At 32.3% G+C, this 15,960-nt stretch overlaps 1 long non-coding RNA gene across 1 annotated transcript in view; it reads left to right on the top strand.

Moving 5' to 3' along the window:
- LOC142319777 (uncharacterized) overlaps positions 1-15,960 on the top strand; it is a 180,695-nt gene that overhangs the window by 120,145 nt on the left and 44,590 nt on the right. The window contains exon 4 of the long non-coding RNA XR_012755270.1: positions 12,820-13,069. This is a non-coding gene — a long non-coding RNA (uncharacterized LOC142319777). The remainder of the gene's footprint in view (positions 1-12,819; positions 13,070-15,960) is intronic.

Here is a 15,960-nt window from a genome sequence, read left to right as displayed (position 1 = left end):
AGTAATTCTAGCCGAGAGTAAAAAGGATTTAGAAGAAACAATGAACGGCATAGATGAAGTCCTACGCAAGAACTATCGCGTGAAAATAAACAAGAACAAAACAAAAGTAATGAAATGTAGTAGAAATAACAAAGATGAACCGCTGAATGTGAAAATAGGAGAGAAAAGATTATGGAGGTAGAAGAATTTTGTTATTTGGGAAGTAAAATTACTAAAGATGGACGAAGCAGGAGCGATATAAAATGCCGAATAGCACAAGCTAAACGAGCCTTCAGTAAGAAATATAAGTTGTTTACATCAAAAATTAATTTAAATGTCAGGAAAAGATTTTTGAAAGTGTATGTTTGGAATGTCGCTTTATATGGAAGTGAAACTTGGACGATCGGAGTATCTGAGAAGAAAAGGTTAGAAGCTTTTGAAATGCGGTGCTATAGGAGAATGTTAAAAATCAGATGGGTGGATAAAGTGACAAATGAAGAGGTATTGCGGCAAATAGATGAAGAAAGAAGCGTTTGGAAAAATATAGTTAAAAGAAGAGACAGACTTATAGGCCACATACTAAGGCATCCTGGAATAGTCGCTTTAATATTGGAAGGACAGGTAGAAGGGAAAAATTGTGTAGGCAGGCCACGTTTGGAGTATGTAAAACAAATTGTTGGGGATGTAGGATGTAGAGGGTATACCGAAATGAAACGACTAGCACTAGATAGGGAATCTTGGAGAGCTGCATCAAACCAGTCAAATGACTGAAGACAAAAAAAAAAATAAAAAAAGTTGTCAATTTAAAAAAAAACATTTACGTTTTTCGTAGATTTTAGGTTACTATTACTACAATGTACATTTTTTAAATATTTTATAAAGTATTTAATTACTAGATTTTTTACAAAAAAAAATTGTTTTTTGTGTTTTCTTTTTCATATAATTAATATTTTAAATTAAATACTTTATTAAAATAAATATTGGTAAAATATTCCAAGCATTCTGATTTAACGAGTTTTAAAAATTAAAAGCGAAATTTGTATTAATTTTATCGTTTAAAATATAAATATTTTTAACGATTATTCTTCGTTAAATCAGACGGTTCCTCTTAGTTCAGCAGGGACAGAATGAAACACAATTTAACTCGTGGAGGAATTTTATTGCAGTCGACAATTTTTGATAGTTTTTTGGCAACGTTCAGCATCACTGGCGAGTAGTCTGCATTGTCAAAATCCAATTTATACGGTCAGGTCATGGAACATTCACATCATCAATGCTTTTCTAGGTATGCCATCCTGGCCGCTCTTCGTCCGCTCGTTCAGTTTTCCGCTCCAGACGTTGAGACATTACAATGGTTGAAAGAGAGTTAGTTAATTTCTTTTAACTTTTATTTTGTTGTCTCCTTCTTTTTTGTCGCATTATTCCTCTCTTCTTCTTCTTCTTCACTTTATCAATGTTTTCTTACTATCGTCTTCTATGTAGCCTGTCTCCGTAACAGATGTAAACATATAACCGATGTAATCCATCGAAACTCGTCATGCGCCACATTCTCTAGAATTAGTTCCACATTATTAAATTATACACATAGCTTCTTTTTTTTTTATACTTTCATGAAAGTATCTTCCTTCTTTTTTATATAACGTTATGTTTCATAGGAATACTTATAGATGTCATCCAGAATTATTAAAAAAACTAAAAATTAATAAATAAATATAGTTATGCAAAATTAAACTATTACAATAACGTGTTAAAACCAAAACGTTTATGTTCTTCTAAACGCTTATCTCTCCTTAATAAAGGTAGAGTAGAAAAATAGAAAATTATGAAGAACAATTTTGCGAAACATCTTCTCACTCATAAAACGGAAGAAAGCTTGAAAATACAACCAAATGAAAAAAATATATAAACAGATTGAAAAATTTTCTAACATAAGTAAAAGGAAAAGACTCCAATTTTACGGCCCTCTTTGTGGAATGAACAATAATAGTTTATTTAACAAAGAATGCATTCGACCGCTTCGCAATTAAGAGTAGAACGAATGATATGTAGAAATGTCTAAAGATTTAAAAGAAAAACAAATAACAACAAAAGATGTTATCGAAGTAAAATATGATGTGGACACCATATGACTTCTTTTTACCCTTATTAAATTACATATACACTTTTTTTTTTTTAAATGATAGATACGTAAAATTTTATTTCATTAATAACTTCTGATAGTTTTCATATATATATATATATTTTTTAGTTTTTATTATTATTGAATATCATTTATCGTAATTTTCTTTTTAAAATCAGACGTTAATAAATCAATATATTTAAATTAAAAAAAGTTAAGAAAAAGGAGGTGAAGTCGGATTTGAACCGATATGTTTTCCCCTTGTAAGATCCAAATATTTCATTAATTAAAATTTTATTTGCTATAACTCTGAAACCGATGAAAATAAGTACCGCTTATCGTTGAAAAGCTCTCAATGAGGGATTATTATTGCAGTTAAGAAAAAGTCCCAAAATCCTAATTTTTAAGAATTTGGACACTTTTGGTCCAGCCAATCGCAATGAAAGTAGAGGTGCACAACTAGATGTTTCAACAGTCCTAAATCTGAAATTTCTACATTCTACGGCTATTAATTTTTTAGTTATGCCAGATACGTACGCACAGACGTCACGCCGAAACTAATCAAAATGAATTCAGGGTTGGTCAAAATGGATATTTTCTTTGAAATCCGAAAACCGAAATTTTTCGCGATTACAATACTTCCTCGTACAAGAAAGTAAATATAATTTCATAGATTATCTCAAACCTCCCTTGGATATTGTTGGAGACCAATTTATGTTTCCGAATGTTCGATATTAGGTTTTTGTATCTATCAGTTTTTTTATTCCTTTTTTTTTACGGGTAGGTATTATCATTTAGAACTGCGTCCTTATCATTTTTAGAAAGTTCAAAGCTCCAGCTTCAATGCCAGATGATTGCAGATTTGTCAATGGGTACAATTCATAACATTTTTCTGTTTAGCTTTTATTAACAGAATTTTTCATTTTAACATAATAAAATTTTAATTCCAGATTTTGCATAATTAATGTTATTTATTTATTTTTTTATAATTTTTTGATTATGTAATTAAACAACTATTGTAAAAAAGCCGGTCTCCGTGGCGCGAAAGGTAGCATCTCGGCCTTTCATCCGGAGGCCCCGGATTCGAATCCAGGTCAGGTATGACATTTTTACACACGCTACAAATCATTCATCTCATCCTCTGAAACAATACCTAACGGTGGTCCAAGGGATTAAACAAAAACTTTTTTTACACTATTGTAAAAAAGATTTTTTGCTAAATTTCACCCCGGCCCTAAAAATGGTTTTAATGTTGAAGAGTTATAGAAGGCAGTATAACGGATGATTTTCGTTGTATTTAAAAAAAAATATCTTTGTGAATAATTACAAAAAATCTTATGTGGACACCATATGACTACCTTGTATGCCTATTACAATTTTTGCTGCACTTCATTTAAACTTATTTCATTTGAAAGTGAGATACGATCCTCCAGTTCTTCAATACAGTAAACAGTTACACAATTGATGAAATATTAGTTTTTATTAAATATTTAATACAATTATTAATTCAAAAATCTTACATGAAATATTAGGATAGAGTAAAAGTCCCTTTATTACTCGTATTACTAGATCAGTATTATTCGTATCTTCGTGAGTTGCCGATTAACAAAAATTTTAGATTTCTGATGTATCGTATAAATAAAAGTTAATAATAATAAAACTATTACACTGTTTAGTGAACTCCTGTATACCGGTTAAAAATGTTAATTTCGACTTTACGGTGTAAAATATTCGGTTTTTATTACTGGATTATTTGGTGAATAATCAAAAATGAAAAAGAAACTATCATAAAGGAAAAATGAAAGATAACATGAAGAAATATATCTCAAAAACCACAATAAAGATGAATATGAAGGGGAAGAAAATGTAAAAACAAGGGAAAAATAAAGAATTAAGAGAAAATGATAAATATAAAGAGGAAGAAAATGTTGGAAAACTAGATAAATTGTTCACAAATTAAGGTCAGAAGAATTATATCAAATTAAAGAGCGATTAAATGATTGGCAACAAAAAACAAATAAACGAAATGATGATCAACTCCGATTTACGAAGAATATTGTCCGACATTATCAGAGGAGTAATGAGTTAAAAGATAAGAATTTTTTGCAATTTATTAAAGATCGGGCATGGATGCCTCAGTATATATGTTGTGCTTGTGAGGGTATATTTTTCAGTCACTCTGTAGTTAACTATAATGTAGATAAAATTAAACAGAAATTCTATAATAATTAAATAAAAATTAAACCAGAAAATCCAAAAATAATACGATTTTAAATTATAATTTTCAATTAATATTAAATAATCAATGTTTCACCAATCTGTTACATATACATATAAGTAATAATGCATATTAAATAACATATACATATTTTTTAAAGTATACAAAATGTTATTTCACCAATAAATTCTGATTTTTTTAAATTATTATTTATTGTAAGTAAAAGGAACTATCGGCAATTAAGAAATGCTATAAACAGGAAGTGCAAACTGGCGAAAGAAGAGTGGATTAAAGAAAAGTGTTCAGAAGTGGAAAGAGAAATGAACATTGGTAAAATAGACGGAGCATACAGGAAAGTTAAGGAAAATTTTGGGGTACATAAATTAAAATCTAATAATGTGTTAAACAAAGATGGTACACCGATTTATAATACGAAAGGTAAAGTTGATAGATGGGTGGAATATATTGAAGAAGAGTTATACGGAGGAAATGAATTAGAAAATGATGTTATAGAGGAAGAAGAGGAAGTTGAGGAGGATGAAATGGGAGAAACAATACTGAGATCTGAATTTAAGAGAGCATTAAAAGATTTAAATGGCAGAAAGGCTCCTGGAATAGACGGAATACCTGTAGAATTACTGCGCAGTGCAGGTGAGGAAGCGATTGATAGATTATACAAACTGGTGTGTAATATTTATGAAAAAGGGAATTTCCATCAGACTTCAAAAAAAGTGTTATAGTTATGATACCAAAGAAAGCAGGGGCAGATAAATGTGAAGAATACAGAACAATTAGTTTAACTAGTCACGCATCAAAAATCTTAACTAGAATTTTATACAGAAGAATTGAGAGGAGAGTGGAAGAAGTGTTAGGAGAAGACCAATTTGGTTTCAGGAAAAGTATAGGGACAAGGGAAGCAATTTTTGGCCTCAGATTAATAGTAGAAGGAAGATTAAAGAAAAACAAACCAACATACTTGGCGTTTATAGACCTAGAAAAGGCATTCGATAACGTAGACTGGAATAAAATGTTCAGCATTTTAAAAAAAAGTAGGGTTCAAATACAGAGATAGAAGAACAATTGCTAACATGTACAGGAACCAAACAGCAACAATAACAATTGAAGAACATAAGAAAGAAGCCGTAATAAGAAAGGGAGTGTGACAAGGATGTTCCCTATCTCCGTTACTTTTTAATCTTTACATGGAACTAGCAGTTAATGATGTTAAAGAACAATTTAGATTCGGAGTAACAGTACAAGGTGAAAAGATAAAGACGCTACGATTTGCTGATGATATAGTAATTCTAGCCGAGAGTAAAAAGGATTTAGAAGAAACAATGAACGGCATAGATGAAGTCCTACGCAAGAACTATCGCGTGAAAATAAACAAGAACAAAACAAAAGTAATGAAATGTAGTAGAAATAACAAAGATGGACCGCTGAATGTGAAAATAGGAGGAGAAAAGATTATGGAGGTAGAAGAATTTTGTTATTTGGGAAGTAAAATTACTAAAGATGGACGAAGCAGGAGCGATATAAAATGCCGAATAGCACAAGCTAAACGAGCCTTCAGTAAGAAATATAATTTGTTTACATCAAATATTAATTTAAATGTCAGGAAAAGATTTTTGAAAGTGTATGTTTGGAGTGTCGCTTTATATGGAAGTCAAACTTGCACGATCGGAGTATCTGAGAAGAAAAAATTAGAAGCTTTTGAAATGCGGTGCTATAGGAGAATGTTAAAAATCAGACGGGTGGATAGTGACAAATGAAGAGGTGTTGCGGCAAATAGATGAAGAAAGAAGCGTTTGGAAAAATATAGTTAAAAGAAGAGACAGACTTATAGGCCACATACTAAGGCATCCTGGAATAGTCGCTTTAATGTTGGAAGGACAGGTAGAAGGGAAAAATTGTGTAGGCAGGCCACGTTTGGAGTATGTAAAACAAATTGTTGGGGATGTAAGATGTAGAGGGTATACTGAAATGAATCGACTAGCACTAGATAGGGAATCTTGGAGAGCTGCATCAAACCAGTCAAATGACTGAAGACAAAAAAAAGACAAAAAAAAAAAATTATTGTAAAAATTTTTTTACAATCGCGGGTAATTATTATTTAAATTTAAAAAAAAGTGAAACAAAGATGAAGTAGTCTGATTCGTACCGATGTGCCTTCCATTTCTAAGATTCAAATATTTCATTAGTTAAAATTCTATTTACCTATAATTCTGGAACCGATGAAAATACCTACCACTTATCGTTGACAAGCTCTCACTGAGAGCTTTACTACAGTTAACAAAAAGTCAAAAATCCAATTTTTTTGTTGATTTTTGGCTTTTTTGGTCACTTTTGGTTTTGTGTATTGCAATCGAAGGAAAAAGTGCACAACTAGATGTTACAACTGTTTTAAAACCAAAATTTCAACATACAACGGCTAATAGTTCTTGAGTTATGCGAGATACATACATATTCGTACATATGTATGAATAGACATCACGCCGAACTAGTCAAAATGGATTCAGGGATGATCAAAATGGATATTTCCGTTGAAATGTGATAACCGAAATTTTTCGCGATCATAATACTACCTTTACTTCGTACAAGAAAGTAAAAACCATCTTCTGTGTAAAACGTTTTTTGCTAAATTGTACCTCCACAGCAAAAAATAGTAATAATTTTGAAACGTTGTACAGCGGGTTCTTCGTTGCGGTTTTTTTTGTTAGCATCTCGTTGAATCCACAAATTTGTTCCTCATCAAAATGGGGTTAACCCAGACACCCCCTTTACATACCACACATCCCACTTAGCGGTCGGACTGCTGTTGTAGTCGACTGCTGTGTTGTGACGTCACAGGTGAGCGGTAGAATTAAATAAATGAATTATATTTAAAGTGGCCGTTAGTACCGCTACACCTGCGCGAATGAAATACGGTATGCGCGTGCGCTTTAGTTAGAATCAATGAATTAAATAAAAAATATTATATTAAAGAAAATGATAAATAACTTTAATTAAGTTGTGACAGTAACTCGCCGAAACGGTTCGGTGAATTACTGTAAGACTGTAAGTGAAAGAGATAACGTACTAAATTTCATTCATAAATTGTTAGGGTAGTTTTATTTGTGAGCAGCAAAGGTATTGCAGTAAAAGAACTTTATATTTGTCTTATCTATTGTTGTTAATACAAGACTAGTGGTTAAAAATGTTAAGACTAGCGGTCATGCTAATGTCTTTTGTCAATGGGACTAAATTCTGGTTTTCATTATTTATCTATCTGAGAATAAATCCTAACGATTACCTTATATTTTGTTTAGTATGCAATCACTGTTTATTATTATTATTACTATTATTGCTGTTGTTGTTACGATTGTGATTACTGCAATCATTATTTATTTATTTATTATTATTATTATTATTCTAATTATTATTGTGAGTTGTTTATTATTGTCGCTTATTGTTATTACTACTTCTGTCATTATTGATCATTCGTCTTGTTTTACCTATGTTCTTTAACTAATAAATTGTAATTATACAAACATTTTCAATTGTCAATTTATCAATATCCTGATCGAGCCGCGAACGCACGACAATAGTTTTCAGTTTTTTTAAATTTCAAAACGACCTTATTTTAGAAAAACGCCTGGTATTTCTTTTGGTCCTACAGAGATTTGTGTTGTAGAAAAAAAAATTTTTTACTTCCTAAAAACAGAAAGCTAACACTTTTTTTAATTTGCTTCTAAAGTCTCATAAAATGGTAGTAAGATATTGGTAATTTTTTTATTTTTAATTGACACCGTATTGTAAAAAATAATTTTTTTTAACCTTTTTCAGATTAATTATGGTTTTGCTTTAAAATTCGCGGAATTTAATGTACCTATTTTTATTAATTTTTTTTGTTGTAACCCTAAAAAGAATTTTCTTTTTTAAACTGCCGATTTCCGTGGCGGAGTGGTAGCGTCTCGGTCTTTCATCCGGAGGTCCCAGGTTCGAATGTCAAATCCAGGCATGGCATTTTTCATATGGTACAAAGTTCTATTTCCGTATCCCACGTACAAACCTTCAAGCTTAAGTGGCAATATTATCAAGCCAAAAAATAAAAAAATTAACCTTCTGTTAAAGTAGAAAATATCTATTGATCTTTTTTTTTAAATAAAGTTTAAAAATGGAAATTTTTAATAAAATTATGAGTTGTGTAATATGAATTTAAAATAGTATATTTTATGGTTCAAATTTTAAATTCTGTTAAGTGATATGCAGTGTTTTCTCTGCAATTTTAGAGAATTATTATTGTTGAAAAGGTTTGATATTTGACAGTAAGTCTAGTTGTAACTTATCATTCATGATTTATTCCTGCAAAATTTCATTTAAATGGAAAATTTTAATTAATTATTTTTGACGTCCATTTTATATGTGATGTAAACTATGTTCCTGCTTTCACTATTTATACGCATTTTCCCTCTAAAAGAGATTACGTGTCTTTGTCTAATTTTTCTTATGAACCATTAACAAATTTACCGACTAAATTTATTGTAATTAAACATAGTTCTAATCCTCTAAACTTATGAAATAATATTTATTAGCTAGCACAAAGGTATCTATACATCAATGAATAATATAATAGCAGTGAGATATCAAAAAAGGTTCTTCAATAAACATAGTTTAACTGAGAATAAAGTTTAATGTGAATTTTTTAAAACTAAAATACGATAAAATCTAAAAAAAACCATTTCTAAGCTTTCATATCGGTCTTTAAGCTTTCTATTCGCAAAGTATAGGCCTAGTTTGAATTAGTAGGGCCAACATCATCTGCGCATTCTGTTAAAAAATTTTGTATATACAGGTGTACCGGAAGGTTTTGGACAAACTTATCTGATTCATGATATCAAAATAATAAAAAAGTTCATTTTTACGACGAATCTCGTCGTTTCATATTCTTCTGTCCGCCATTTTACGTTTTTCCAATACAAAATTATATTTTAAGGAACAAATTAAAATAATTTAATAAAATTTGGTGTACATGTACACAACAACTTGTATAAAATAAATAAATTTAATTCCAACATGACGGATATAAAATTTTATAATCATTAATACCTCCGTAAATATTATTTTTTATCAAATTGTGTTTTATTAAAGAAAATGTTAAGCCTTTTATTATAAACAAAATGACACCTTATTTGTTCAAATCGGTTGATAAACAGTTGATATATGGCTGAAATGGTCAAAGCGGATCGCAAAAATTATAGTTTGACAATTTTAAGCTGGCAAGGACCTATACCCCGGCCTCCAAGGAGTCCAGACATGACAACTTGCGATTTTTTCTTGTAGGGGTATATAAAAAACACATTGTTTATTCACAAAAAATATCCGACCTACGTCACTTACAGAGAAGGATTAATGAAATAATTGTAAATATAACAGAAGATATGTTAATTCGGGTACGGACAGAAACTGAGTTTCGATTGTTTATTTACCGAGCAACTGATGGTGTACATACTGTAATTTATTTGTTACGTAAAAAAGCTTTTGAGATGACAAATTCGATTAATAAACATCAATTGAAAGTATTTTTGTTTCATTTAATCCGTGTTCAAAAGTCCACCGTTCTTTATAAAGTCCCTTTATTAGTGATTTTATATGAAAATTTAAAAAAATGAGTACTTGAACTATACTTTTAGTAGTTTCGAGAAAATATTTGTAAACCCCCAATAATTTATGTTTTATAAAATTGCAAGACAAAAGTTCAATAAAATTTAATTCTGAAAGAACTGATTTCATTAAAGACAAGAAAAACCGATTCATATATTTTTTTAAACCCACCGGGCTGGACTAGTGGTTAACGCGTCGTCGCCAATCAGTTGTTTAACAGGTGATTTTTGAAGTAAAAAATACTGAGGTGCGAATCCTAGTAAAAGTTAATTGCTTTTATACTATTTGAATACTAAGCAGTGGATACCGATGTACGTTAGGGGTTGGGATTCAATTACACACAATTCAATTCACATAGTTTAATTCACACGTCTCAGGAATGGTCGGCCTCAGTCTCTACAAGACTACACCTAATTTATATCATCCCTCATTTCATTAGCCGGGGGTGGGTTGCGTAATGTACACATTAGGAAAATGAAAAAAATAAATAATTTTTTTAAATTCATTTTTGTTTTAAACCAAACACAAGAAAAAAAATTGCTGAAAATTTTACATTACAGAAGATGAGTTAAATGTAAACTTGCTTCTCCATAAATAATTTTACACGCAATCAAATTTTTAATATACTATTTACATAATTAACAATGATAATATTACATTGGCTGTTCAAAATTTCACTGTAGTGTAACAGGACAAGTATAACGGACCTTTCTTTCTTTCTTTTTCCTGTTTAGCCTCCGGTAACTACCGTTTAGATAATTCTTCAGAGGATGATATGTATGAGTGTAAATGAAGTGTAGTCCTGTACATTCTCAGTTCGACCGTTCCTGATATGTGTGGTTAATTGAAACCCAACTACCAAAGAACACCGGTATCCACGATCTAGTATTCAAATCCGTGTAAAAATAACCGGCTTTACTAGGACTTGAACGCTGTAACTCTCGACTTTCAAATCAGCTGATTTGGGAAGACGCGTTAACCACTAGACTAACCCGGTGGGTTAAGTATAACGGACCTGGGTAACAAATTCCTTCCAGCTAAGAAGTACGAGAAAATAACGAAAGGAATCCAGAAATGAACTAAAGGGGATCTTTCCTTTGAGTAACAAGTCCGTTAACAATCTGTTCTTAGTAGTACAGAAATGGTACACCTCCAACATCTGTTGTTCGACGAGAAGGATTACCGGACCGGAATAGGAATTTACGGGAAAATGAAAGGTCGCGGATGATGAGAATTCTCACGCTCCAACAGTTTAGGAATGAGGCGGGAACTGGTTCTGCAAGCCAGAAAATATAAATAGTGCCAGGGACAGATGGAACAGAGTAATTTTGTGAAACGAGTAATTCTATGAGGCCGTGTTCAACGTAGTCGCGATAAGAATGAGAGTAGTTCTGCCGTGGCTTGTTCGACGCGATTGTGTGACGGCGTTAGCGTTATCAGTCAGCGTTTGGTAGTGGGTGAAGAGTACGTCACACGTTCCAGTGTGGAAAGCGGGTGAGTGCAGGAATTTGTTCGGTGAGTTATTGGTAAACAGTAATAAAAGTGACGGTATTAAAGTGTAGGGTATTTCTGTTGTGTGCTCCTAGGTGTTGTGTCCGCATACAGGACAGTGTCCTATGCCGCCCTGTGCGTGTTATCGGGTACACCTCCTATTGACCTATTCGCAAAAAAGAGGGTGGAGAGGGCACAAGGCAAGCCAGAACAAGAGGTCAGGGATGCCGTTTATAATATCTGGCAGGAAAGATGGTCGCAGGAAGCTGTGGGTCGATGGACGAGAACCCTCATCCCCGACATCAAGCCACGGTTGTCGAGAAGATTTGGTGAGGTTGATCATCACCTATTGCAGTTTTTTACAGGACACGGTTCCTTCAATAACTACCTGCACAAAATAGGCGAGAGAGAAGAGCCGATTTGCAACTACTGCAACGAAATAGATGAGCACACCTTTTTTGAGTGCAATAGGTGGGACACACTTAGACATAGTAAGGCACTCACAGGTATAACTCCAGAGACAACAATAGACTACATGCTAAGAAGCGAGTCAAACCGGAATAATTTTGCTAGTTTTGTTAGACAAGTTGTTCTACAGAAATACTCCGATGAGAGAAGACAAGGTGTTGGCTAGAATAGGACCGGGTGGACAGCCTTGCTGGTGAGGTCCAGCATGCTGCGGTGTGTTGGCACTGATGAGCCACCAAGGACTCCACGGGTAACAGTCAGGCAAGAGCACACTGAATACTGAAGGGACCCGGTACCGCGTCGCGGCGAACTGGGTCTGGCGTGGTGTATTAGTATTGCCCTTTTGGGTCCCCAAGGGGCCAATATTGATAAAGAACTCTCAAAAAGAGCTAACCGGTAGGCCGACCTGCCTTGCCGGTATATAGCCGGTAGGTGGGGAGGCCTATTTGAGTTTAAAGACACTCCCCTGGGCGGCGTAATACCAACAAGTCGGTCCGGCCCAGGGGAGCTGAGAGAAAAAAAAAAGAAAAAAAAAAAAAAAGGGTATTTCTATTGTAAGCAGCAAAGGTATGTGCAGAGAATGGAATTGTATGAACTTTATACGCGTCTGATCTTATACTGTTGTTAATATTAGCAGTCGATATAATGTTTAGTGAATCGGACTGTATTTTGGTTTTTATGATTTAATTATCTCTAAACAAGTCTTGTCCTTATTTGAAATATTATTTTGTATGTCATTTATTCACTTTTGTATTATTACTATTATCGTGTTACTTTTACTATTATTACTATTGTCATTTATTATTACTATTATTGTCATTATTATTATTTATTTATATTACTTTCTATGTCGGTAGACTAATAAATTGTATGTATTTATGAAAATATTTTTTGTTTTTAGTTTATCAGTATCCTGGTCGAGCCGAACACGCGACAATACTCATTTTAGTGGAACGATTTACGGATACGAATTTCAATTTTTTTTCATCTACACCAAACTGCCATCGTCATTACTTATGGAATACTTGATTGATAAGAGGAAAACAATCCTTCCAAAAATAGTCAAATTTACCAATGATCTTGAGAAAAAAACCAGTTAATAATCGGTTAGAGTTGAGAATAATGTAGAACGACTTGTTTGGAACAAACGGGTATGTATCTGTCGACAAAGCAAGAAATGACATTACCAATGTTTATCGGTAATAAAATTTGAGTCGCGTGTGGATTAAATTAAACATCAGTTACATATATATATATATATATATATATATATATATATATATATATATATATATATATATATATATCATTACAAATTACGATCACGGATTTTATTTAATAACACACGATAGAATATCATATTTTATCTAATATATTATAAATTAATAAATTCCAGTAAGTTGTTATAAAATATTTTTAAAACGATTAAAAATGTTACATTTATGGTTTACTTGTGATAGTGAGAAGGCGTTAACGAAGCCTGATTCACACCGATACGAACACTGTGGGTGTGTTGGTTTACAATAGTAATCAAGCACAGACTCCTTTATTATAAGGCAGCTTTGTCAAATTGCTACGGGAAAGTTTACGAAATAATCAATGTAATTGGGTGAACTAGTAGATATTTAATTTATTACGAACCCAAATGTTAAAAACTATCGTAAACGTTCCAAGGTATTCTCAGCCGTATAACTGGGACTAAAATTTTAAATTTTAATAAGTCGACGAAAAATTGTTAGAGAAATAAAATAATATTGCTCTTGATTTATAAAATTTACTCTGAAGGGAGTTATTAAGTAGTAAACTTATCCACAGAGACGTAACAGATTAAAAGAGTGAAGGTGTAAGCGCTACGTCTTATAGATCCTGTTATATTATTTTCAGTTTCTAAAATGCGAAGAAGTACCTACACCAGTAATTCCCATACTTTTTCCATCTAGAACCCTCTTTTTCGAACGAGAAACTCTTCAGCTCCTCTTTAATTAAGGTTGCCAGAGATTAGGAAATATAATAATTGAGCGATTAAGTATTTAATATTTCATGAAAAAAAGGAATATAGTTTTTTTCCACTACAAACGTGCGATTTCTTATCTCTATAAAATTCCTGAAAATGTATCTGTTGTAAAATAAATTATTATTACTATGATCAACTATTTATTTAGTTTTTATTAATGAATATTTAATAATAAAAAATAAATATACAATGGCGGCACGCGTATAGGCAGTGCGGAACTGCAGCAGCCCCTATTTCCGCTTGATATTATCGATAACATTTAATATAAATGAGTCCTTTTTTCTTTAATCCTTTCTTTATACTTGTACAATATATAGTACTTAAGTTTAATGTCCGTAGCAATCCTCCAGTTTATAAAAAAAAAAAATATATAAATATTTGAATGGAACTGTGCGCTTCTACAGTTCCAGGTGTGTGGTGTTGGCTGTTGTGCGCATACATACATAGGAAGCTGCACCCGAGTTGCGAGGGAAAGAGAACACTGTCGTTCCCGCAGTGCCGACCCTGGTGTACTGGTAGAAGGTAGTATTTTTTTACTCCGTGTGTATATAGAACGTTCCCTGTTCGTTCCCTTTTCTAGTTGAGTCGGTGGAAGGAATATGAAAGCGGTTTAGTTGTTTTGTGAGTAGTGATCAGAAGATGACGGAAAGCAAGGGCTCTTTGATCGCCAAATCTGTCCAAAAACACGCTGGAAGGGCGAAAGAGAAGGTAATTAGTAAAAACTAATTATGTATTTGTTTCTGTGTACATAGAAATTTAAATTAAACACCGTTGGACTATAGTGTTTTTAAGCGGACATTTTATTAAGTTATTATCTAATAATACTAAAGAATATTATCTGCATTGACGTTTTATTATTTATTCGGTAAACCGAATACGGTTTTTAAGCACATTGAGCTTAAAAACCGACACGTAGTCATCTGCGCGGCGGGAGTGATGCTTGTAACACTGCGTACTTATACTGTGCTCCAGATAACATCTTAGCTGCTACCGTCGTTGCCCGCCTATATTAAATTAGGCATGTATGTGGTAACAATATATATATAATTTTTTTCCAATGTATACGTTGCAATCTGTTCAAAGAGTGAACCTCCCCATATGGAGGATGATATGTAAGTGAGGCGTAGTCTTGCACTGTTCAGGTCTTTTCTTTTTCCTGTTTAACCTCCGGTAACTACCGTTTAGATAATTCTTCAGAGGATGAATGAGGATGATATGTATGAGTGTAAATGAAGTGTAGTCTTGTACATTCTCAGTTCGACCATTTCTGAGATGTGTGGTTAATTGAATCCCGACCACCAAAGAACACCGGTATCCACGATCTAGTATTCAAATCCGTGTAAAAATAACTGGATTTACTAGGACTTGAACGCTGTAACTCTCGACTTCCAAATCAGCTGATTTGGGAAGACGCGTTAACCACCGGTTGGTGCACTGCTCAGGCCTACCATTCCTGAGAGATGTGTCATTAATTGACAACACCAAAGTACCACCAAACCACCAAAGTACACCGATATCTACTGTCTAGGATACAATCCGTATAATAAGTAATTTTTACTAGGATTTGAACCTTAGAACATTTGACTTTGAAAATCAACTGATAAACAACTGGTTTACGATGATGAGTTAACCACTACACCAACTCGGGGGGGGGGGTATATATAATATATATATATATATATATATATATATATATATATATATATATATATATATATATAATTTATATATATACGTAAATTTCAATAGAAATGTCTTATTATGGAATTACTATATTCCAGAAGAATGGAAAAAACCCCTGGTGGATACCATATTAAGTGATACTAAGTTGTTTTCCGATTTCATACCAACTTATAATATTCGAAATTTTATGAAAAATTGAAGTATTTTTATTTTATTATAATTCTTAACAATAAAAACATAATATAACAAATAAAAAGTGAAAAGATAAAGATGCTACGATTTGCTGATGATATAGTAATTCTAGCCGAGAGTAAAAAGGATTTAGAAGAAACAATGAACGGCATA

The sequence above is a fragment of the Lycorma delicatula genome, chromosome 2 (genome assembly GCF_047948215.1).
Source record: "Lycorma delicatula isolate Av1 chromosome 2, ASM4794821v1, whole genome shotgun sequence".
Taxonomy (NCBI): Eukaryota; Metazoa; Arthropoda; class Insecta; order Hemiptera; family Fulgoridae; genus Lycorma; species Lycorma delicatula.
The sequence above is the reverse complement of the archived record's forward strand: the minus strand, read 5'-3'. Positions and strand labels throughout refer to the sequence as shown.